General features: G+C 34.8%; 1 protein-coding gene across 5 annotated transcripts in view; it reads left to right on the top strand.

The window, feature by feature from the left end:
- Positions 1-27,127, top strand: part of LOC131693443 (troponin C, isoallergen Bla g 6.0101-like) — an 81,291-nt gene that overhangs the window by 22,291 nt on the left and 31,873 nt on the right. The window lies entirely within an intron of this gene.

Here is a 27,127-nt window from a genome sequence, read left to right as displayed (position 1 = left end):
TGGGCTGACGAATTGGCCAGGGCAGCGATTGATTTCATGGAGCCCGCCGTACCAATTTCGATTAGTTGGATAAGAGAAAAAATACGGTCCTGGGCTTCGTCGGAGCACTGAATTTATTGGAGACATCTACAAAGATGTCGCCAAAGAAAGGCATTTCTAGAACAACCGTGCCCAGGGATTTCGAAAAATCTCCTATATTTTCCGAAGCTTCACTGCGGCATACTGACCAGGGTTTTAAACGGCTACTGCAAATTCAATTATCACATGGCAAGTATTCAGCGCGCTGAGTCTTTTTCATGTGATCTTTGTGAATCCGACTAAGGAACCTCATATCATCTGATATACAACTGCTCAGCAGTAGCGCAATTGCGATTTCGCCCGTCTTTACATAGACGATACCATGTTTGGATGACTGAAACTCAGAGACATATTCAAGTTTCTTATCCAATGTGGTAAAGAGCTTTAGGCTTACTCTCAGACGAGTTGAACTACTTGTGAGTTTAACTTACCTGCTGTTTATTTTTGTGCTGTTATTTTTCCCACCCTTCCAATTCTATTTCCTCCCTCCTCCTTCTCCTTTCCTTCCTCTCAGGTAATAATGAAAAGAAATGGCAAGGCACAAAGTCCCGACTGCATACGGGGGACGTGCCATTTGAGCCAGTTAAAAAAATAAAAAAAAATTATGACATGCAATTAGCTAGGGACTGGAAGACATGAAGTCAGTTCCGACATCATAAAGTGCTAAGTCACTTTACGTTTGTCCAGGCATGCCACATACTATGATGACATGGTGATTCACATTCGATAAAACCTGTTTTAATCCACCTAGCTGTGCAATTGTGCCTTTCTCATTTGTCCAAACTACAATTCCATGACTAGTTATGTTCGATATACTGGTGAAAATGTCTATTACATATTCAATACGATTTGCACATACATATGTGCTAAAGACCAAAAAAGCAAATTTCCTTAAAAAATTTATTCGAGATTACATGAAATCTCAACGTTTTATGCATTTTAAAGATATTTAGTATCAAGAAAACAAATTCGATTTTGAAATTTCCCTTTACTCCCCCCTTTGAGTATCAGCTCCTGCTTATATGGAATCAAAAACCATCGTGGTGGCCAATGAGGTCAAAACGACTATTATTAGTCATTATTAGTCTAGACTGGTAAACCAAAGTAATCTATTTGAATCCACTTTAGTAAGTTTTGCATCATTTTGATAGTATGGTGCAACCAGTGTATATGGGAATTGGCTTTGTGGCCGCACTCTTCAATCCGTAACTCCGCAACCGGAAGTCCAATCAATAAAAAAAATCAATGGCAGTCGATGAGAAGGTTGTACATTTCATTTGAGACTAAGTGTGTGCAAATCAGTCCAGCCATCTCTGAGAAACAGAGGTGAAATTTTTCCACACATAGGGGAACATGGGGATACTTGACCAGGATTTCAGCTAAACCTGCATAAATCTTTATAAAAGGATTCAATCATTAAAAAGTGATTGAGATATTATGTGCAAAGGTATTGTGCGTGTTCATGATTTTTTCGCAGTTTTTACATTTCTTACAAAAGAAATGTATAGGACACGCTCAAACTTTGAATTTTTTTTCCGAGGCCCGGAGGTCTCATATACCAATCGACTCAGCTCGACAAAATGGGACAATGTATGTATGTGTGTGGGTATGTATGTATGTGCACTAATGTCATGTAATTATCTCAGCAACCGCTGAACCGAAAAAAAATCTATTTTTGTCTTCTGTTTCCCTATAAATTTAGTGTAGAACAGAGTCACTCGCGGAAACAAACTAAATTTTACATGCTACTTGAAAAAGAAAATATTTGTGGTCCTTGCAAAATGTGGAAAATATTTGTAATATGAGAAAACTATAACAAATTTATGTTCAAACCCTGCTTTCCTCTGAAGATGAGGGGCTATTCCTTCGAAACGTTGCACTAAGAAGAGTCATATGACCAAAAACTGAAAACTATATCAACTCTGATTTAATTCAATTCTATCCCGATCAGAACATCATAACAGAAAGCTATCAAATGTATATCTCATGTTGATATAAATTACTCTCTGTGTTATCTTTATGATATACCAAATGGAATGAATGCAAGAAAGCTTATATCAAGATTATATTTTCTGGTGCTATCATTGGATTAATAATATGATATTAATGTACGCATACAACGATGATGTTACAGTATGTTATATATTCTTTCACAATTATCTTTAAACGCTAACGGTTACACAAATGACAGTATATTTGCTTATACACTGAGGTCTCTTTTTATGCGTCGTAATTCAACTTTTTAAAGCGAATTTTCTAAGTTTTTGATTTTTTTGAAATTTCGCGTATTGAGTATGGATAAGTTTTAGATGCAATTGGTCGGCGACAGCGGCGGATCCAGGGGGAGGGTCTTGGGGGTCCGGACCCCCCCCCCCGAAAATTTTTAACATCTTGATAATTGTCAAAAAAGTTCTTTTTTAAATTCATTCTAAGTTCAAAATCTTTGCAAACCAGATTCGATTACCAAAACTGATATTAATTAAATGAGGATATTACATATTACGTATTGTACAATGAACATTTTAAATTCGGAATTTTGGACTCCTTCGAAATTTTTTTCTGGATCCTCTCCTGGTCGGAAAACGTGTCAGTGAGGTGTTTGATTGACTTACTTGGTTACAGTTGGATTAAGAGATGACATTGCCTATTTTCTGAGACACTCGTCTGACATATAACTTCTAGTAGGAGGCGTATGATTTAAATGTTAAAGCCATTATCATAACAAGCTTTGGAATCGTGAAGTTATCAAAGAACTTTTCTAAAGATTATAATTTTCCTATAAAACTTATTTCGAAGAATATGCAGGAAGTATCAAGCAGTCCAGATGAAATAAAGATACGCGAATTGAAATCAAAAAGCATTTTAAAACTAGTTTTCATGGCTTAGTCTAATGAGTATATAATTAATTTTCCTCTAATCTATGCTGCATATTACGAAAACGAATTTTCGGGTCACCCAAAATTTTCGTAGTGTATTTTGAGGATCGGTAAGACTTTCAGTGCGATTTCTCCAATTTATGCAGGTTTTTATGAACACTTAAACCTTATCCAGTTTGTGGCTTTCTAGTTAGTGCGTAGATATAACTTCTGTGAAAGATTTACATTTCTAGCAATTTATTGGGTGCGAGATAATTGTACTGGTTTGTTTAGTCTTCCCCATATCAAAAATGCCAATAACAAATCCCCAAAAGAGACTTATTTTGAAACCTGAAAACACATTTGTTGCTTTGAATCTATGCGGAATCCTAAATAAGATTTCTCGTATTCTCCGTAAAATAATGTACGTAAAATATCCGCTCAATGTTACCATGTCGCATCGACATTATTTCTAAAAACCACGTAAAACACGTTAACGTACAAGAGAAGCGCCAAAGCGCACTATTTAGAATCTAAAAATAGCCCCTCTTTCCTAATTTGAAAAGATATTATAAAGCTATTCAGTCTATCGTCATATAGACAGCTGTATTGGTGAGTAAAACTGAATAAAAACAAAGCGTATGACACCAGGAAAACAAAGAGCACTTAGGCTTGGGCAAAGTTCAATGTGTGCGTTCTGGAAACGTCTTCTACATCTATAATCGTTTTGCCCTTGACGGAAGCGTGGAATATTATGCTAACTTTAAACATCAGTCGAAAACAACGTCGTTGGTTCATGCAGGAAACTTCCCCATCAAACTCAGAATACCCAAGTTCAAAGCGGCAATATCGACAAATAATAATCTGCGTGTCATATATTCACAATAACAATCAGCCAGCAGGTATGCAATCATTTGGCAATGCTTATAAAAGCTTTTGATGCATGGAAGCTTTTTGCTCCCAAAGCAAAAAGCGCCTTAATGTATGCTTTATTTTTCTCGTATTCTATTTTTAGACGTGCACGCTAAAATCGTTGATATTATACAATAAGTAATACAAGCTATGTTGAGGTCAATTATGCTATCTCATGTTGTTATGATCGTGTTATATTGCTATCAACGTTTGTTATAAATGTGATATTCGTAGAGAATTTTTTGTTAGAATTTTTGTTATTTTAACACCTAACGGTTTCTGCTTTATAACAAAATTTGATAGGAAATTTTTCGTAACAAAATATCAGCATGAGTTATAATTGTGTTATTTCCTCCTGGTCGGGTTGTCATGGTATTGTTTTGTGTAGGACTCATAAACCTATATCTCCAGAACGAGAATTCCGAACGAAACAATTCTCAAGTGATAAGGATGGGTGGAAAGAGACTGCATTGTAATCGACTGAATGTACGGCTTCTGTGCCATCGACAATAATATAATTGCCAACATAACCTAGACACTTGACACTCTTTTCTATATACTTCAATGCAAATGAATACTATTTACAGGCACGGTGTTCCTAAAACCGTTATTAACAAAAAATGACCATATATTTATCATACGGCATTCGAAAGATACAGTATCCAAGCATAGTCTCAGTGAATTTCAAAATGATCCATCGAGAGAAATTGCAATTTGAAATTTTATGAAACGTTTCGTAAGGCTACCAGCAAACACCCACGGGTTTGGTCCTATCTCTATAAACAAAAAAATAGTTGTCTACTTATTTAGTACATATCACTCGAAAGATATACTAATCAAGTATATCCCCTGCAAATTTGAAAATATTTCATTGACGGAATCGAAATTTATAACGGTTCGGATGTGGTATGCGGTCATAGATGGGTTTTCTACCAGACTTCAGGCGTGAATCCATGTTTGTTCATTGACTATTTAGAACGTTTATACGTGTCGCGGTTTTTAAAGGAAAACCTTACCATTTAATTACATAAATATAATGGACAAAAGGTGTTATTTATATGGTGTACTGAAAAAATATAATAGGCAAATTTAAAAAAATGGATGAAAGTCGGAATGTTTACTTCAAAAGGCCTTATCTCAATGGTTTGTTGACCGATTCTAATTTTTTTTTCATTATTGCACAGGTAGACGTTTTTTCGTTAATTTTCATTAAGAAGAATATAAAATAGAGTTGCCTACTTCAAACAATAGACAACATAATTATCCTCAACTATATGTATTATCACTATTTAGTGAATATTTTTATATTCAAAACGACGACCTATCAATTTCTATACATTAGTTGAATGCAACGAACACAAACTACAAATCATGGAAAAATAAAACCATAAATTTAAAAAATATGAAGGTATTTGCTGATTCAGATCGATTTATGTTATGATACGGTTTTTGTTGGAAATTTTGTACAATCGTGATTCGCTGGTTGGGTTGACAGATGTTAAAACTGGTCAAAGGGGATGTTATTAGTACAAGTTCATCTGCTCATATCTCTAACTATTGTCAGTTTTATTGTCGAATTGAACTTATCATGAGAATTTGACATTCAGATATTCACTAAATAATGATAATACATATAGTTGACATCAATTATATTGTCTATTTATTGATGTAGATGACTATTTTATATTCTTCTTAATGAAAATTGACGATAAAACGTCTACCTGTTCAATAATGAAAAAAATAATTAGAATCGGTCAACAAACCATAGAGATAAGGCCTTTTGAAGTAAACATTCCAACTTTTATCCATTTTTTTAATTTGCACATTATACATTTTAACGACATTCAATTAGCTAGAGATTACTGGGTAGGGAAAGTTATGAAAGTTATGAGCCATAGTACTCAAGTGAGAGCAAGGATGTGAAGTAAACAGATCGGAAAGCTAGACATTATATTTAACGTTTGGTAGACAACCCTATTTTCATATTTTTTCAGTGCGCCATATAAATAACACTTTTTGTCCATTATATTTGTGTAATTAAATGGTAAGGTTTTCCTTTAAAAACCGCGACACGTATAAACGATCTAAATAGTCAATGGCCAAACATGGATTCATAGTTGAAGTCTGGTAAAAAAAACCCATCTATGACCGCATACCGCATCCAAACCGTTATAAATTTCGATTCCGTCAATGAAATATTTTCAAACTTGCAGGAGATATACTTGATTACTATATCTTTCGAATGACATGTATTAAATAAGTAGACAAAAATTATTTGTTTATAGAAATAGGACCAAACCCGTGGGTGTTTGCTGGTAGCCTTATGAAACGTGTCATAAAACTTCAAATTGCAATTTCTCTCGAATCTCTCGATGGATCATTTTGAAATTCACTGAGAAGATGCTTGGATACTGTATCATTCGGATGTCATATGACAAATTAATGGTCATTTTTTTGTTAATAACGGTTTTAGGAACACCGTGCAGGTGGCCTTATCTCAGTTTACTATTTACAATTACGCGTTAAAATACTGGACTGGACCTGAAAATTCTATTCTGTACAAAAATCATTTTTTAGATAGCTGTGACCAAAAAGACATCTTTTAATTCCAAGACAAATTCCTAATTTCTAGATTTCTTGATGACTGATTAAGGCCAGCAATAAAGTAGAAACACCAGATAATCTTCAAGCGCTGTTAATAAAAGAAGAACGAAAACGCGCTCTTTGCAATGGGATTTTTACAAACACTTCACAATATTTCGATACAATGGTTTTGGAATTCATGAAATTCATTTTATTCATTTACTTCATTTAACTAACTTCTTTAAATTGTATTCTATACACTGAAACCTCCATTTACGAACTCTTTTTACATTTCTTATAAAAGAAATGTATAGAATTCGCTCAAACTTTCAAGATTTTTTCCGAGGCCCGGAGGGCCGAGTCTTATATACCAATCGACTCAGCTCGACGATTTGGGACAATGTCTGTGTGTGTGTGTGTCTGTGTGTGTGTGTATGTAACGGACAAATTCTCATTCGTGTTTCTCAGCAATGGCTGAACCGATCTTATCCAAACCAATTTTAAATGAAAGAACTAAAAAACAGTATGAACGCTATTAATTTGTTTTTGATTCTGATGTTTAGTTTCCAAGATATGAATGTTTGAATGCGTAAAAATGGCATTTTTTGCAGTTTTTTAGAATTATCTGCCGAAATTGACAATATAGATTAACAATTTATATGTTTTTAGACAGCTTTAACGAATACCTTTCGAACAAGCTATAGATTGTTGAAATCGGACTATTATCAAAAGATATATTTAACATTAAATGCGAATGAAAGATTTTTATCATTTCCCATTGCCAGAAATATGACCAAAAACATGTAATCTATTATTAACGCCAAAACGGCTTATTTTAGGTCAATAGTATCTTCTGAGAATTTAATGGAGGAAATATGCCCTTTCTTTTGGTATTGTGCTTTTGCTGATTAATCCCCCTATGAGTGAGATATTTTCACAAATTTTCTTGGAAGTGATTATATCGAAATGATGCCTTCAGCAAATTTGTAGCTCTTACTTTTGCGAATAACTTTACTGAAGGTTTCGAATATCTATTTTGAATACTTTAAAAGTTATGACTTGTTGTTTGTGGATTACTCTTTGTCGCCTATTTATTGTTCAATATAGTAATAATCCATTGAAATAAGCTAAACATTATTTCGATAAATCGAATTTTGTATGTCATTTTACTATCTACAACCGCTTGAAATAATCACCGAACAATTCCAAGTTGTCTGGAAGGAACTTGATAACTTATCAGTGCAAAAATGTTCATTTGTGCGAACCTTCTGACTGCAATTTTTCTAACTTATGACCATCGGATCGATCTGAAACATATCGGAAAATGAAAAGCGAAATAAATAACTCCAAGCAACAACCCACCCCCCCCCCCACCACAACACCAAAAAAATATTGGATTAAAGTTGAAAATTTATTGATGCAGACTGATTTAATTCAATATTACAATAACAATTATCTGATCCGTAGATTGATAACCTGTTGTTGTAAACATCATGAGGACTTTTGATAAATTGTCGAAATGGGGTCCTGATATGTAACTGATCTATTGGTCTTGATTTCACAGTTGTCTAATAGCATCAATATCAAATTCCTGCCTGAAAACATTCCAATAGGAAATTCCAGAGTTCTGTAATCAATCATAGTCCTCAGATTTATTTTCAAATTGATCTCGTTTTTGTAGAGATGTACTGTAATAAGGGTCTTTATTTAATAGGAAGAGAAGTTAAAATTGATTTAATGTCTATGAAACATAGAACTGCTTACCAACAAAATGCATAACTTTCAACATTTGCTAAAAATGTTCTTGCCTTTCTCATTCACTCTAAAATTCGTCAATCTAATCCCGACCCGGAGGGCCGAGTGTCATATGCCAATCGACTGAGTTCGTCGAGATCGGAAAATGTCTGTGTGTGTATGTATGTGTGTATGTGGAAAAAATGTGACCTCTGTTTCTCAGAGATGGCTGGACCGATTTGCACAAAGTTAGTCTCAAATGAAAGGTACAACCTTCCCATCGGCTGCTATTGAATTTTTTATTGATTGGACTTCCGGTTCCGGAGTTACGAGTTGAAGAGTGCAATCACACAGCAAATTCCCATATAAACTGAAATGAAAAATTTTCAAAATCAAATTTGTATTTTTGATGCCAAATGACTTTAAAATGCATGAAACATTGAGATGTTTGACAAAAATTGACTTTTTTTGGACTTTGGTACATTTTTGTCTTTCTCATATAGAAAGGTTATGCAATCACTCTAAAAATCGTCAATCACACCGGCATGGAGGGAGTATGCAGTGAGGGGTTGCTACTTTAAAATCAAAACTAGTTTAAAATTTCTTAACAAGTTGAAAATTTTCGGCCGGATCTGGACCTCCCGGACCTTTCTCCATGATCCGCCGCTGGTTTCAACCGATGTTTCAGTATCACATAGTATCTCAAGATCGTGGCTGTCGATCCATTGTATGTATGTGCAAATCGTACTGAACATGTAATATTCATTTCCACCATTGTATTGAACATAACCAGCCATGGAATCGTAGTCTGGACAAATGAGACAAGCACAATTGCACCACTAGATGGATTAAGACAGGTTTTTTTGGGAATGCGTCGAGTTGAGACGAAAACGTAATATGATTAATAACGAGGATAACACTTTCCGAATGTAGAGAGAAATTTATGAAAAATAACGATTTCCATTCGATTCTAGAAGGTTCTGATCGATTTTGATGAGCATTTGATTTTTGTTGTATGACCAATTATATGTGTAGGTCAAATGTTTAAAATCAGTAATTTAAGCTCAAGATAGCATCATTTTGAAACCGCCAACTTCGGAGGTTTAGTATCTTCGATGAGTTTTACAAACGTTAAACAGCGCATCATTTGATAAAATAATTTGGATGGTATATCGTCCAAGAAGTATTTATGGTGATTTTTCTCAGGTTAATATTCATGACTACAATAAATTCTCAACAAATTCGCTAGACACGAACTCTGTTACTATTTTCTGAAAAATTAATTCTGCATAATTTTAAAACTTCAAAAATTACGGTTTCGGAATTATGCCGTTTGGACAGTATGATCGATTTTCACCAAACCCCCACCAAACCGAATTTCTGGCTACGCCGCTGACTTCAAGTAAGTAGAAACAAAGTCCTTCTACACTCGTTCACAAGAAACTTCTTCGAATGCTGAATATCTATTATAATACATTGAAACCCTGATTTTATCAGCCAAATATGAACATATGTTTGATGGGCTCTAGCAGACGAACAAGACTGAATTCGAGTAAATCCTTTCTTGAGCATGTTTTCCTTATCATGAAGATGGAAATATGCAAAAATAAAAAGTTCATCATAATCAGAAATAGTTATCAGACTACATCAAGGGACGGGAAGAATATTTTAACAGCTTCAGTTTATTATAAAGAAAAAAAATTGCTCGATTTAGTCAATGTCCCCATTTTGTCAGCCTAAAATACACCATGAGACTGATAAAAATGGGTCTTTATTGTATGTATTATTCACTGTGTTTCACATTAATAGGTACATTTCATTTTTGGGGATTTTTTATTGTATCGAACTACAACAATTTTTAGGTAATTTTCAAGGGATTTTTTTTATAGACTTCTTCCAAAATTTGGCGAACCTATTCCAGTTCGTATACCAATTAATTGGTATACTTAAGGGTTAATATGTTACAGATAGAGAAAATACTGAAATTTTCAGCTTTTTTCTTACACAATATTACGAAAGATTATTAAACAATTTTTCTTAATAAGTTTGTGAAAATTATAAACTATTTGAAATTTTTTAATAGTATAATTTTTTTTTTATTTAACCGTGATTTTTTAATAAATAGTGACCATCGCTTCACAACGTAGACTATTTTTCATGGCTTGCGGTGAGCACGATCTCTCGAATTGCTGAACTGAAAATTATGGAATAGAAATTAATTTTTAGTTTTCTTTAAAGATTAAACTCGCCTCGCAGATAGCTCTGAATTAGACCCGCTGGTGCCCTAAGACGATTTCGCTAGATTTTCAGAGCACTGTACACCCAGTGCATTAACGCAAGTGACGGAAGGTTATCGAAAAGTTTCGTGAAAATGAAAATTCCAGTAATGATGATGATTTTCCCAAACGGTTAGTTTTCGTGAGGTTTTTATTTGTTCTTTGGCATTAGGATTAGCGATAATAATTCAAATCAAGGATACTACTGGGAAGTCACCTTTGCAAAGAAGAAGAAAAAGTCGATGTCGAAGTAAAATTTGGAACTATGCACGCATGCACTTCAGAGATAGCGTGATATCAGGAGCTGCGATTTCATTGCAACCCTTTTTTGTGAAAATGGCGATACTTACAAATGTAAACATAAGGCTTTTTTCATACATGCGAATGAGGGCTTTGAAACGCAACCAATTAACCTAAAAATTTTGATTCTACGATATTGCTTTCTTAAACTACAGCAAAAAATACAACGGGCGAAACTGTATTTTTGTTTGTTTATTTAAAGTTTCGCCCTCCACGCTCCATGCAAAAAAACAGGGCGATACTTTTTTTGCCAGCAGTTTAGAAGCGAAACAGTCATTTTCGTATTTTTTTGAGGATTATCAAGCTGATACCAGCTGTAAATAGTAACAATGATCGCTATTGAAAAAAACCCGGACGAAATCGGTGGTGTAGAACGGTTGTTATTGTAAAAAAACGTAAGAACGATACTTCAATGCTGATAGGTGGGACCGAAAAAGTAAACAATCGCTAAAGGGGCGATACTATCATTTTGTAAATTTCAATAGCAAAAACAAATTTTAATTTAATAATTTCAAATACTTTATGAAGTTTTGGGTTTCGATCACTGAATCATGCAATCTAGGATATAAAAAACACAATAGTTCTTAAATAGGAAATAAAAGTCTGGAAATATTCACTGTTGATTTTCTTTGAATGGTATCACTGCTAGTATCACCCTTTTCAAGAAAAAGCGTTGATTTCTCAGTCGTGTTGGAAATTTGAGTAAAGTATAAACTTCAAATCGATTAAAAAAAAATCGATTTTTTTGGCTCAGTACAATATATAACCCCTTTAGGAAAATTCAGTTTTCCCACCACAATATAGATATTTTATTAACAGAGCATTAACAACATTTCGTTGGTATGTCTATTTTATGGGCCATTTTTTCGCTTTCCCATTGATTTGGTTTGAGATTTCTAGCACTGATGTTGTCCTATGCTGATTTGAGCGATTCTCTGAGTCCTGCCACTATCCCATGTAGTATGTGTTATCAAAAACATCGCGAAGCATAAAGTTCTAAATGTTCTCAAACGATATAATATCCGAAGAGTGATAAGAGTTATAAGAAATGTCTCATCACACTGTTAGGTGGATTAAACACGTTTTTTACGTAATATTCGATTTACGTAACTTTTTTTACGAACTAAATTCGAAATAACGAACTCTTTTTTTACGAACTAAATTCGAAATAACGAACTCTTTTTTTACGAACTAAATTCTAAATAACAAATTCTTTTTGGAAAGTTTGAGTTCGTATATTATAGCATGAAGTTATACACTTATGTATTCTTAGTTAATTGTTACCAATATAAGTTGGGTATTTTCGGAATGGGGTTGACGAGTGCATGACGGAAATCGATGTCTTGAGCCATTTTGGAATCCAAGATGGCGACTTCCGGTTTAGATAAACTCTCTATAACCTCAACAATATGGGTATTTTAGGAATGGGGTTGACGAGTGCATGACGGAAATCGATGTATTGAACTATTTTGAAATCCAATTCTCTTAACCTCAACAATATGGGTATTAGGGTGGGGCATTGTTATATGGAAAAACGTAATCATAGCCACATCAACCGAGCACAGCACTTTTTCGGTTCCTTTTGGGGTCCCAAACAACTGTGCAAAATTTGGGGTCGATTGGTGTTGACCCGGCGTAGCGCATTGCGTTTGAAATTTGTATGGAGATTAGTATGGGAAAACCTACATTTTTGCATTTTTAATTCTACAAACTACAATTCTTCCTTTAGTATGCAAACAAGTAGATAGAAGTGTAGTCCAGGATATGCTGAACAACTTTGCCGAAGGATGTATGGTGTTAGAATGTCTCTAAGCCAAGTTATAGCTGTTCAAAGTTCGATACATCGAATTAAATGCCAAAAATAATTTTTATTGCCAACACTGCCGGTGTACCAATAGTATTTCATATAACATTCCAAAATAAAATTATATATTTTAGTTTTAACACATTGGTATGTTTGGATGAATTATTCAAAAGCCTTAGCTCAATTTCATGAGCGTAGGTAGTGGAGCAATAGGGCGAAGTGAGGAGTGAGGGGGGATGGGGGGGGGGACTTTAATATGTAGAAATTCGAACTGAAATGTTGTCGAGTTGGAATGTTCAAATGAATTAGTTCAACACAATTACACAATGTCCTACGCATAATAGTAACGATGAAATAAAACATACTGTATCCCTTTGCCTTGACTTTTATCAATAGAAGTTACGTTACAGACTGAATCACCTGATGTCAAGTTGATATGTCAGAGAATTGCATTGATTATATTTCAGTTTAATACGCACTATGATTTGATGGGAGGCTCATTTCGATGCTGTTCGATCACCTGAAGCAAAAATTGTTGTAGGGTCTGGTGGATTTCATGTTGAAATCCAGAAATTAGCTTCACGCTTCGTGATCGAACAGCATAGAAATGAGCCTCCCATCAAATCATAGTGCGTATTAAACTGAAATATAATCAATGCAATTCTCTGACATATCAACTTGACATCAGGTGATTCAGTCTGTAACGTAACTTCTATTGATAAAAGTCAAGGCAAAGGGATACAGTATGTTTTATTTCATCGTTATTGTTATGCGTAGGACATTGTGTAATTGTTTTGAAATAATTCATTTGAACATTCCAACTCGACAACATTTCAGTTCGAATTTCTACATATTAAAGCCCCCCCCCCATCCCCCCCTCACTCCTCACTGCGCCCCATTGCTCCACTACCTACGCTCATGAAATTGAGCTAAGGCTTTTGAATAATTCATCCAAACATACCAATGTGGTAAATCTAAAATAAATAATGTTATTTTGGAATTCTATATGAAATTCCATTGGTACACCCGCAGTGTTGGCAATAAAAATGATTTTTGGCATTTAATTCGATGTATTGAACTTTGAACAGCTATAACTCGGCTTAGAGACATTCTAGCACCATACATCCTTCGGCAAAATTGTTCAGCATATCCTGTACTACACTTCTATCTATTTGTTGGCATACTACAGGAAGAATTGTAGTCTGTAGAATTGAAAATGCAAAAATGTAGGTTTTCCCATACTAATCTCCATACAAATTTCAAACGCAATGCGCTACGCCGGGTCAACACCAATCGACCCCAAATTTTGCACAGTTGTTTGGGACCCCAAAAGGAACCGAAAAAGTGCTGTGCTGAAAAAACGATCATTTTGCCCCACCCTAATGGGTATTTTCTGGATAGGGTTGACGAGTGCATGACGGAAATAGAACCCATATTGTTCGTTATCAAGAATAATGCTCAACCGGCAATCGTCATATTGAACTTGGAAAAGTTTCCAATTATCCATTTTCAGCATCTAATTGGCAAACCCATTCCAAAGATACCCATATTGTTAGGGTTATCGAGAATATTGCTCAACCGGAAGTCGCCATCTTGGATTTCGAAAAGGTTCCAATTGTCCATTTTCAGTATCTACTTGTCAAGCCCGTTCCAAAAATACCCATATTGTCAGGGTTATCGAGAATATTGCTCAACCAACGAATATTAATAAGAATGTGAAGCAAACTTTTTTTACGAACTAAATCCCAAATAACGAACACTTTTTTTACGAACTAATTCAATTTACGAACCCCCGGTTTGGTTCGTAAATGGAGGTTTCAGTGTATACTCATTTTTTCCAGATCATTCATTTCATGGATTATATTCGTTTTGTTTATTTTTTTCATTTTAAAAATTTGACTTATTTAAAATATATGATCATTTCATTTTAAAGATTTTTTTATTTAGCATTTTTTTGATTCATTTTGTTTATTTGATCTCATTTTATCTATTGTATTCATTTCATTCTTTGAATGCATTCCGATCAGTTTATTATCTCATAATTCTTATTCGTATCATTCATTTAATTTATTTTATTCACTTTTTTCGTGTTATACCATTTTATATCATTTTTCGGGTTCACACATTTTATTTATTTTAATACTCTGACTAATTTTGTTCAGTCACACAATTTAATTTATTCTATTAATTCTAACTTTTAATATCGCTAATTTTTTTATTTATTTTTATTTATTTGATTTATATAAATACTTCTATTTTATAAATTCCTTTTTATTTGTTTACTTTATAATTATTTTAAATTTTTATTTGTTTTATTATTTATTCACTTTATTCGAAGTGTTATTCGTGCAGGACTCGAAACGGTGCTTATCTCACATTTAGCTACTAGCCAACTTTGCGTTTGTTCGACAAACTAATGAATAATACAACAGTGATGTGTGTAAGAAATGTCTCATCTCACTAATAGGTGGATTAAATCGGTTTTTAAATTTACTTTCTCAAAAGCTAAAAAAGCTTATCTGATCGTTTTTTTTTTGGTCAAGTCTTCCCACTGCGGGGAGACTTGACCAAGGCCTGGGAGGACTTGACCAAGAGAATCTTTAACAATCAGAACAAAAAATAATGACGTAAAACATACTGCAATCCCTTTTCTTTTATTGTCGAGATTTTCAGGTAGCAATAAAAATATAAAAAGGTTGCATTTCATAAATTTCGACTGTTTTTAATGCATTTCCTTTTAAAGATTAACTGAACTGCTTACATTGCATGTTCACACGTCACAAAATCAGCCGTATCAGTGCTAACTTTGTTTACTAGTACTAAAAAATATAGACTGATGATTGTTTGTGACGCGATTATCATTAACAGTAAATACCACAGCACAGAAAATATAAGAAATTTTTTATCTTTCTTCAGCTTATTGCCACTTGGTCAAGTTTCCCAACATTAGTTATTGCGTTCAAGGTCGTGAACATTTTAGTAAAAATTATTTCAATATTCCGATTTATGTAAAATTGTTTCACTAGTTCATAAAAAATAGCTGATTTTTTTACTACGTAACAGGCCGACGTGGGTGCCTGGGTACCCACAAAACTGAAACTGGTGTTTTGGATTCGGAAACTCATCCACTTTTAGACTTGGTAGAAATGAATCGGGTTACTTCATTCGGTTCCCGGGAATCCGGATTTCCGGAAGCATGTTCTAGCAATATGGGTATCAAAATTTTTGGAATTGCATCAGTAGGCTATATCTTGTGGTTTTGGAACCATTTGGTAATTTGACCCCGGAAGGGACATTCCGGGGCAGGTTCCCGTGGGGCCGTGAGTAGCCATTTCATTCCAATTCCATTTTCAAACTGCCATAGGGTCTCGTAACAACAAATAACAGACTTCCGAGACAATTTGAAGAGTTTTGACAACGACACGACCTGAAACTTAATGAAACATCGTGAAATAAAAGTGTCGCGAGTAATTTGCCGCCAGTTACCCGCACATTGACTCACCCCTCGGTATTGATGAAATATTAATTATTCGAGCAACACTGGTTTGTTTTCTTCGATTGCGATTGCCAGGATACCACGATAATAAACAATCAAATGAAAAAACTTGCAGAGGCTGTTCTTCGAAACGACTAAATTCGTAAATTTATTCCTGTGCTTTATATTTTTTCCGTTGCTAGCAGTCTATTTCGTTATTGAAAGTGTTATTTTGCTGGTTGGCTGGTCACTGAGTGCTACGTCGGATTCGCTATTACAGTATTCAATTCCGGTATTTTTGGCGTGCCGAGCAAGGCCAACTTGCAGCAGCATGATCTGTCGTGGTATCCCAAACGGAACTTACAGTTCACGAGATATCGTCGGCTGGACCGTGACCTATCTGGTGCTGGTAATCGAACTGATAAAGTAGGGTGAGTGTGTATGATGTGAGAAAAATACACCGGTAAAGTCCAAGCGTCCTGATAATTGAAACTCTTTCAGAATACGAAGGAAACTGAACATTGAAGCAATCGAATATTGATTTTTTTTGGTCAAATATCAGTTTTAAAAATGGGCGATAATTGCATATGATTTTGAATTACATTTGGATTTGGAATCAGTTCTATTGAGGTTCGAACCTATCTAATGGCCGCTGTACTAAGTCAAATGACAATATCATGCACACGACGGTGTTGATGTACTACGCTGGTAATAATGGGTTTGTTCCAGAGAAACTGGAAGTATTCTGGAGAAAATCGTTCCTGTACTCTCTTTTTCTCTTTTTTCTTCTTCTGGTAGCAAGCCGGAGTAAAAAGGAGTAAGTATTTTTGCTCCTATTTACTCCGGAGTGAGTTCCGTGTACTGGAACAAACCTAATGACGAGAATGCGTATGATAGAGAAAATTTTGGTCCCGAAATGTGCATCGAAGGTCGGTGATTTCGCTGTGTATTCTGATGAAATGGGTGATAAGCAAAAATGTGCATTGCACATTGCAAAACCAAAAATTGTTCAAATGTATATCGCACCAAGAATTTAGCATCAATAAACAAAATATTTTCTAAAATTTATTTACATTTAAACTAGCTGTTATCGACTCTTACTGTTCACAACGAAATCGAGTAATTTTCCACTTTTTAGACTACTGGAAAAGTTCCTTCCCGTATCAGTCCCCAGCGAGAAACCGACCAACAAGAGAAAAAGTATCCAAACAGTAACTTAAATATAGTTGCCATTGTTGTGCGAAATAAAATATACTCGTCGACTTCATTGAATTGGGTGATGAGTTAACACTTAAAAACGTGTTTCAGTATCCGCCCAGAAATATTTTTCATCGTTTGTTGAATTGTAAAAAATATTGCCCACTAACCAATGAGGGGTTTGTCCCCTCTGCGAACCTTGATATCACATCCCATGTAACAATTGATGTTTTATAGCACGCTACAAGTGCAATCTAAGTTTTATCAGTTGCTACAAAACTATCATAAAACCACAATTGTTATTAGGGATAGCATTCCAGGGTTGTTACGGAGGGTGACAAAATAAAAACACGTCAAATCAGCGCGAGATTTGGCACGGACCTCAAACCAAATAAAGATGGCAGATACATCATCAAAAAATGGCAATGATTTTTATTTCAAAATTCTGGGAAGGTTCTCATTTATTGTCCACCTGATTTCCCCGGAAGCTGTTCAAAATTCAATTTGACACACGTTTCATCGTCCATTAGGATGCACCTTATTGATTTGGCCAGCACCTGATCATACAGATCCTGGAATCAAATTTTTGGCCGTATTGTTTGTTACGATCCAGTTCTGAAACCTTTCCGAATGGGTATATATCGAACTGTACAGCACAGAGTTTGTTGACCATAATCACATCCAACACCTTAATTACATCTTCCGGGAAACAGACAAACGTTCCTTGAAATGGTTCAGAACTGCACAGACGGTGGCTTGGGATATTTACAATACCTTTGCGATCCTCGTACTCGACCATGTTGTGATTTCATTACTGATGGACAGAAAGAACTCGCTCCTTTTTCCATTGCATGGCAATTCGAGAGAACACCGACTATGCTAGAAGTTTGCACAGGGTTTCAAGATAAAATCTTTGTGAACGGATTGCCATTCATATTTCAATATTTGTGAATAAATTTGACTTCAGAAAACATATCCGGAACCTTGTTCATATTCGTGATTACCTTAAGTAGTTCCAAATCAGCACAACGGGGTCTCAGATTAATTTTCATAACCATAAGGGATTATTATTAGCATTTGTAAAAAACAAGAATTCCAAAGAATTGAAAATTCCAGCCAGTTTATTTATGGTCACAATATTGTCCTCTGCGTAACCATGGGTTACCGTTATTAGAAAAAAATATTGCAACAGATTCGTCAGAGCTGCTAGTTTCATGAATTTTTAAGCAAACATCAAATTTGACATTTCCAGTTACCTGAGTCACTGAGGGGTAGTCAGATTTGAGATACAGTTTCGGAAGGCAAGTGTCTAGTCGTGTCGTTGGTTTTGATATGCATACTGCTACGACATTATAAAAATTTACAAATCATACCCTAGTACTGGCACATTGCTCCGGAAAATCCGGATTACCAAGAACCAGATCCGGTCATCCGGTTCAATTTTACAAAATCAAAAAGTGGATGAGTTTCTGAATCCAAAACATCTAAATGTGTCCAAATCGGTTGAAGGAAGCCATAGTTATAAGCATTTCAATTTGTGGGTACCCGTGTACACTCGTTGACCTGTTAAAAGTGTTTTTTTTTGTTGGACACATAACGGTTAAAAATAATTATTAGTCGAGAAGATATGTCCATACAAAGTTTGATAAAAATTACATCATTTAACACAAATTTATTAATTACGGAATATTTTCTTTAAGAAAAGGATTCTCCTTTCCAAACTTTTAAAATTATCTTAAGGGACCGAAACAAGTAGGGGAACTCGGGGCTTTTCGAACCTACCTAAGCAAATCGCCCTTTTAGGTGGATAGATGCGAAAAAAATAATCGGTCAAAGGTACTAATTGTTAGTTTGAAACCTGAGCTACATTTTGGTACTCTCCTATATTTTTCACTTTTATTTGTTGTTTTGATCACGGTTTCCCCATTATAGTGACATCGGTCGTCGGAGATACCTTCCCATTAGCCAACTTTATCACGCGAGCTTCAGTACCCGCGAAAAGAAGCTTTTATCGAGGGGACCGGAAAATTAATGCAACGAAATTCAAAGGAATGAAGTTACACGCCATGTCTGAACTTTAGTCACTTCGGGTAGAAATCACTCCGAATCTTACTACCTACTCGGAAAAAAGTGTTTCGCCAGCCCTGACGATCTAATTAGTCTAATTTGCTTCAATGAATTTTTCAGTCTTTCATATCTGGCGACACTCGAGAGTCGATAAATTTCTTGGAGCAACGAAGAACTTGAACGATGGATACATTTTATTGTCCCGAAGGTATCGACGAAGCCTTGACTCCTAAAGATCCGTCTAATTTTATTTTCCGTTCTTATACGTCCACTGTACTGCCTTTGATTAGCCAACCCAATCAGAGCGCCACTGTAAGAAAATTTACAGTCTTACTACTGTGCCAGCCACTACTGAATTTGATGTGAGGGTAACCTGAAGGTCTAACTTATTTTGAAGGAACTCATATTGTACCGATCAGAACCGTCCGTCGACGTTGTTCACGGTGTCTTCGCAGTCAGATACTGTAATTTATGCGTATGATCTTCCTTTTGCGATAACGTTGCATGTTATTATTTTTCTTTCTCTATCGTCATATTCCGTCTTCAGTTCCTACTACCCCGATGTTGGAATGTCTTTCCCAAAAATACGCCCCTCTTATAAAAGAAAATTAAGTTCTCCTGTCTCAATTTCTAAATTCAATAATATTTCTTGTTAAAATTACTAGTCCGAAATGATACTTCCTCTGGATTGACGCCCGCCTCGAGTTCCACTGCATTTAGTAAACTTGACAAATGCAAACTATATTAAAGGTGGCAGACCCTAAAAAGCAAGATTTTTGAGAAGGTTCCCATGACTTTGAAAATAATATAAATATTTCTATGCTGGCAAGCTCCCGAAACTCAGATATCGAACAAGTTTTCTAACCTTTAAACAAACATTGTGAATCAGCAGTAGGGAATAATACGAGCAATCGTACAACAGGCCCACTTCACCTTCCCTGAAGTCAATAGGAGACTGACTGCAAGCAACTGTAGATAAAATATAAATAAAATTTATTTTCGGAACTGTGCCAACAATTTCGCGTGATCAACTCTTTTTGACCCAGGCCGATAGAATCTTATCCCATCCCAGCAGTAGTCAGTTGGTAGGCGACTAATTAAATTAAGATATGATGGGCTTAGTGCAGGAGCAGCTCCTAGCGTCAAATACGAGAATGTTGGCTTACGTCTAACAATTATTGCACCTTACATCGGTTCTCAGTTTCACTTCCACTTTAATGACCAGAAAAATGATGTTGCCAGGTGTGCTGGGTGGCATCTGTGTGCTACGGTCGCTAGATAAGATGGGTGACATGGTTGTGTGTAGTTGATGCTGAAAGGAGAAGGTTGATGCTAGAATGAAATGGATGCATCAGATGTGGTGCATGTGTCTCTTTCGCTATTGTTGCTATCCGACAACATGAATATATCTCCTTCATCTAGTTCGGGCATAAATTGTACCCTTTTATGCTTTAAATGTATTCTTTATCTTTATGGGTTAACCAGGTGTCAGCCAAATTTTTAATGAAGTGTGCATTAATTGAGTGTACATTTACTCAAAAAATAAACTTAATATTGGCAATAACATCTGGAACGATTTATATATTAACAATATCAAAACATTTTGCTTTTCGATAGTTGACATTACACAGTGATTTTATACTTTTCAAGTGCTCTAGTATAGGTTATAGATCTCGCCAAATGAAACACAAGACAACGTTTGAAAAATGTTGTATACCCTCAAAATCTTGATTTATGTCAAAAAAATTATATTTCAGGACTATCGACATTAAAATAATTTCTCCGCGATTATTTTTCAACTGATTTTAACTTTTTTTGAGTGTTCTGGAAAGAAGAAGAAATCAGAGGAATTCTACGAAGGTCCGCCCGAAAATCTCTAAAATAGTGACCGACCATCTTCAATTCCGATAAAACTTTACAGGGTCAACCGGCATGGAAGACTAAACATTTTCCACAGTTAATAAGATTATTTTGACTCAAGCGTAATTTTTTAAAAGGACCTAATCGTTTCTACGTGCAAAAATTCCATTTTTTTGTTCGATTACACTATTTTATACTGTAAAACTATCTGAGAACGAGTAATGAATATTTCTACACAAAAAAATGTTATCATTTTTAACAAAAAGAAAAATTTATGATAAAAATTTAAATTACAAAAAACCCATTTTTTTCTAATTTTTTTAATATTTGATCAACAAAAATCTAAAGAGAAAGGAGACATTTTGAATGTGATTTCATGATGGAGAAATTATCAGCAAAAAAGTTTTTCTAACCATACATGTTTTTAAATTTCATACTAATTGACATACAAAACTGTTATTTTATTACAGAATATAATTCTAAGTATCATTTTAAATCAAAATGCATTTAACAAATATCTTCCAAAATGCGACAGTTTTCGAGATATTTGAAATTTCGCTCCTACAAAAACAATTAATTCATGTAATTATGTCCTTTTTAAAAGATATTCGCGTTACCCCATCATAAATTGTCAAAATTCTAATGTTCTAATTCTAATTCTAATCGTTTAACAGACATAAAAAAAACTTTTTCAGTGTATTTGGATCATGGAGAAGCTTTTAATAAAAAAGTTTTCCTAACACCATTTCCTATTTGCAGTCAAAAGTACAATTTTAGTTTTGAATATGATTCTAAACGCCATTTTAAATCAAAATACTCATAACAAAAATTTTGTGAAATGTGGTAGTTCTCGAGATATTTTAAATTTAGTTTTAACAACACAATTATTTTGTTTTATTACGACCTTTTCACAAGTTATCCGCATTTCTCCATCGACAACAATTAGTTTTTCGTAAGGCCCATAACATTTCCTATAACTTTCCCATTGACATCAAGGCGATATTGTAAACCATTTGAAAGCTATATTCTGCGTGACTGAAAATATTTTTTTTCATTGTTACATTTCCTTCAAAATAGTAAATCAAAATAAGCTGCGGTTTGAGCACATTACACCAAACGCCCCCCTTAAGACCAATTGCAGCGGTTCGTGATTCTGAATGTAATGTTCATTGTACGGTTCAATATGTGCGAAGTGCCCGAGTTTATATGTCAACGTATTCAATCGCATGGGCGTTTGTATGTTTCGTGTGCTAGCGTGTATAAAACTTCGCATGTGTAAATTCAATTTTATAACCGTGTGTCCATTTGCATATTCGCGGTCTTGGACGATCGCGCGCAGACCCTGAATATGATACTTAATTTTCGGTATACAGTTCAGACACTGGAAGAGAGTGAGTTCTTCCATATCACTAGAGTTCCCGGTCATGTCCCCATGGAACGTGTTGTCTAGTGGATATGAGCATCATTCTCTTTATTGATCCAAGATTAGGGACTTCCTGACGTAAACGATTCATGATCGCGTGTACACGGGCGTTTGTAGGCTCACTGTTGAGACAGCATTTGTAAATTTGTGAGTGCTAAAACGTTCACTTGGTCCCCAGGGTGTTATCCTGTTTGTTAAATGGCGGGTGCAGATGCGCGTGGGTGATAGCGAAGGGCTCGAGCGTTTGTATGTTAACGTGTATGTTGCTTGCGCTAGCTTGTATAAAACTTCGAGTACTTATTTTTTTTATAATCGTGTGGCCATTCACATATTCGCGGGTATTCTTTTATGATCACGCGCGGACCGTGAACCTGATGCTTAATTTTTAGAGTGTAGTACACATACTAGAAGAAAGAAAGTTTCTCCATAACAAGAGAATTCCCGGTCATGTCGCCATGCAACATGTTGTCTAGTGATAGGAGCGTCATTTTTTTATTTGTCCAACCGAAGACATGAGTCTAGGCTGCTAGAACCGAGGTAGAGACTTCCGGACGTGACCGATTCATGATCGTCGGAGCGGCGGGTTAATGCTTGAGACCGCATTTGTAAATTTATAGGTGCTAACAGGTTAATTACCGGGGTGTTTTGATGTTAGCGAGATCACGTGCGTAAGTATGTGTGGATGATTTCAATTTGTGATCTGGTTTTATTATCGCGAAGGCCACGAGCATTTGTACGTTTGGATCGAGAGAGGTTGTGAGTTTATATGAGAGCATATGCCATTGATCGTGTTAGTGAGTGTTAGTATGAATCTAATTTAAGATATGGCAATAAAAGTAAAAATAACATGCCGAGTAAAGAAAAAACGGAAAAGTGATAATTAGAAGTGTATAAATAGACCGATATTATTTTTGGTGTACATAGCTAATGGAAAATGGAACTAATAGAAGTACAACAAAAACAGACTATTGAAGTGGAAGAAAAGAACACATGTAACATGCAATCAGACAACTTCAACTCGTCTAAACGCCACTAAATAATATTAATTTACCATTGACGACAATGGCATTCTGTTAGAATTTTATCATGCTATGCTGACCGGGAATGGAAAATTCTCATGCGTCGGTAAATTAATTTATCCTATCCGATCGTCCCGAATGAATCGAAACGACTGTACAAATTGAATACCGAAAAAAGTAACCAACGAATCCTAGAAAGAATTACCCACAGTTCTATCATATACTCCAGTTCTGCATCTATTCCCTGACTCAGCTGTCACAAATACTCAGACTAATACATACACAGATAGACATTCAAAAACCATATAAAAATGTACACTAGTACTAAAAACTATAATTATTTCTACTCTAACACTAATAGGCTTCTACTTTTCCTGTGCATGATGACGAAGCCGACTGATAAATCGACACACAATGACCCCCACTGCGAGCCGTGTTCACCAACACCGCCATTAAGGGGGAGTAAGGGTTTCAACAAGAAAAAACAAATACATTTTTTGCAATTTATTTTTACAAATTTGTCGAATCGAATTAATCAAAAATTTTGTGCATTGTAATTTTTTCATGCAAAAATATGGACAAGCAACTCGGTGACGAAGCTTTTTGTAGAATGTCTCTGGAAAAAAACACGGTCTTAACTGCCCTTCAAAAACTACTTAACCGATTTATTTCAAATTTTGCATACACGCAGAAAAATTAAGCATATCTAAACCAAAAATATGTGTTATTTCCTATCATTTATTGTTTATTACTTCAAATAACAAACTTATTGGTCTGGAAATATTTCTTTATTGCAATTAAAATAAATTTGTGCTTTCAATAACAAAATTTTAATTTCTGTAATTTTGTTTTAATTTCAATAAAATAATTATTAAAAAATGGAACAATAACTTTTTATTATTGAAACAATAAATAAATTTTATTGAATTCAACGAATAAATTTATTATCTCCCGACCACTAATTTTATTTGTTGAATTTAATCCATATTTTTATTGACCTACAAATCTTTTTTCTGCGTGTACACATTCTATGTAAAAAGTACCTAACCTAAGTTGCTGAGATAATTTTTCGATTAAAAGGGTTTTTACTCATAAAATTGGAAATTTTTCGTGAAAGAGAGCAATTTTTATTTCAAACGAGTAAAAGGCCCCCTTAGTTAACAAAAATATCTCAAAACTCAACGTAGGGGTTAGGTGTTTTTACATAGAATGTGAATGCAAAATTTGAGATAAATCGGTTTAGTAGTTTTTGAATGCCAGTTAACACTGCAAATCGTACAGAGACGATTACATACACCGAGTTGCTCGTCGATATTTTTGCATGGAAAAATTACAGAATGTTATTGAGATGATACATTATAATGCACAAAAGTTTTGATTCGGTTCGGTTCGCCCAAATTTGAATAAAAAAATCGCCAAAAAAGTATTTTTTTCTTGCTGAAACCCTTATCCCCCCGCCAGCTGTGGAATAATGATTGCAAACACGGCCCACAGCAGAAGTCAATCCACGTTGACCCGCCAGTCGGCCATGCCAGCGTGCACAGACTAGTGGTTGATTGTTAGTTAGGACTGGCGCAGAGTATGAAACAACACAAAACATAAAAAATAACCATAAACCCTCTCGGTCTCTTTGATGCACCACTATCAAGGGGTAATGCAATAACCATCTTAAAGCAATTGTCTGTCAGAGGTTCTTTAAAGCTGAGACATGAAATAAACTTGATGATGTTTGCAATACCGTCAAACCCATCAACCTAGGGGAGGATGCACGGAAAAAATGTTCCCAAATTCGTGATTAAAGTGCCACGAATACTGGAACAATCACGTTTTTACGTTGTGAAAAAAGAGCCATGAATAATCATGTGTTTTATAACGGTTTCCGCTCTGCTATTGCCAAATCGATTTTCTGTACGTAAAAAGATTTAGGTTTTATTCATACACCCAGGAACATTAGTACACAAAATCAAAACAATCTGGATATTTTCTCGTTGACTATTTCACGAAACTCAGAATTTTTTCATGAATCCATTCAATCATCGGTTCCTAATTCATTATTCATAACATATTATTCACAATTCAATATTCATAGTCGTGAAATAGTTCACAAAGTAATCAATTATCGTTCATGTATTCGTGAACTAGTCTGTGATTCCTAGTACAATTGGTCGGTGTTAACTCAGACCGGACCAAGTCGCAAAACCTAAAAAAATGAGATAATGATAGTACTGGATAAAGAATATCGTCAGCTATATTCGACTTTTGCCAGATTTGAAATATGTAACAATAAAAAAGAATTATGGCAAAAATTAATTTCCAATCATAATGTAAAGAATGCTGCGATTCAAACTTTAAACTCGTTTTTCTCGAAATCAATATTTTGTCACTTAGTCCGGTCTGACTTAACACCGACCAATTGTCACGAATGATCATTGTTCTCGTGGAAAAGCTCCCAAAATCAGGAGATTATTCTTGGATTCATGAACTAGTTCATGATCCCTAGTGATCCATAATTTACGATCTATATAGCGTGCTTGTGACATTTAGAAGATATCTCTAATCATTTACAATTCCATGCAACATTTGAAATTGAAAACTAAATGGAGTCATTTTTGTTCTATGCATTATTTCATAAAATGTCATTTATGTCCAGCTGCTAGCGAGCAGTAATAGGTACGAGCAGTAGATATAAGGAAACTTTTAGCACCTCGAACATCGATATTTATTTGATAAGTTTCAGTGTGAAGTCTGTACAGAAAACGAAAACTGCGCTGAGCGCCAAAAATACATCATAAAGCAGGGATGCCAAGTGTTTTTCCAGAAAATCTGCAATTTTTTTTTTAAATCTGGAATTGTCTGGATGGCCTAAATTTTGTTGGGAGAGTTATAAATGTTGCAATTTATTAATGAAACATATTTGTTTGTTAACAAATATATTACGGTTTACTGAAAATTCGCCAATTGCGCTGCCAATCTTACCATCTAAAACGCTTAATTTTCAGGATAGAGCATATGGATTAAAATTACATCTCTGAGCTTTCAGCATCTTGCATTGCTGGACTTCTAACTGATGAAAATTTGACAACATTTGTTCACTTTTTGCGAAAAAACTTGGGTATGGTGTGCTTCCAGCTTTTCTAAAAAGTTTTGCTTTGAAAAGTTGTAGCTCAAAAGGTGATTTGAAAATCAACTATGCATTCTTGTAACTTATTTTTTCATTTTTAAAATTATCTGGATAAATCTGGACAACTTTTTTGAAATCTGAATCAGACAAACATAAATCTGTATGTCTGGACGACGCTTGAAAATCTGGAAGAATCCAAATAAATCTGGAAGGTTGGCACCCCTGTCATAAAATTATAACTGGTGTTCGTGATATAGAACAAGAGAACAGAACAAGATACCGCGAATCAATCGCATCTAAGTAACCAAAATTAATATATATGGCGCATAGTAATTTAACATTTGAATAAATGATAAAACTGGCGATACCACGAATATGAGTCAAAACATTCCTCACAAAAATATCAAGTTCAATTGAATATAC

Source organism: Topomyia yanbarensis, chromosome 3, assembly GCF_030247195.1.
Source record: "Topomyia yanbarensis strain Yona2022 chromosome 3, ASM3024719v1, whole genome shotgun sequence".
Classification (NCBI taxonomy): Eukaryota; Metazoa; Arthropoda; class Insecta; order Diptera; family Culicidae; genus Topomyia; species Topomyia yanbarensis.
Note: the sequence above shows the minus strand (reverse complement) of the source record. Positions and strands in the feature narration are given on the sequence as shown.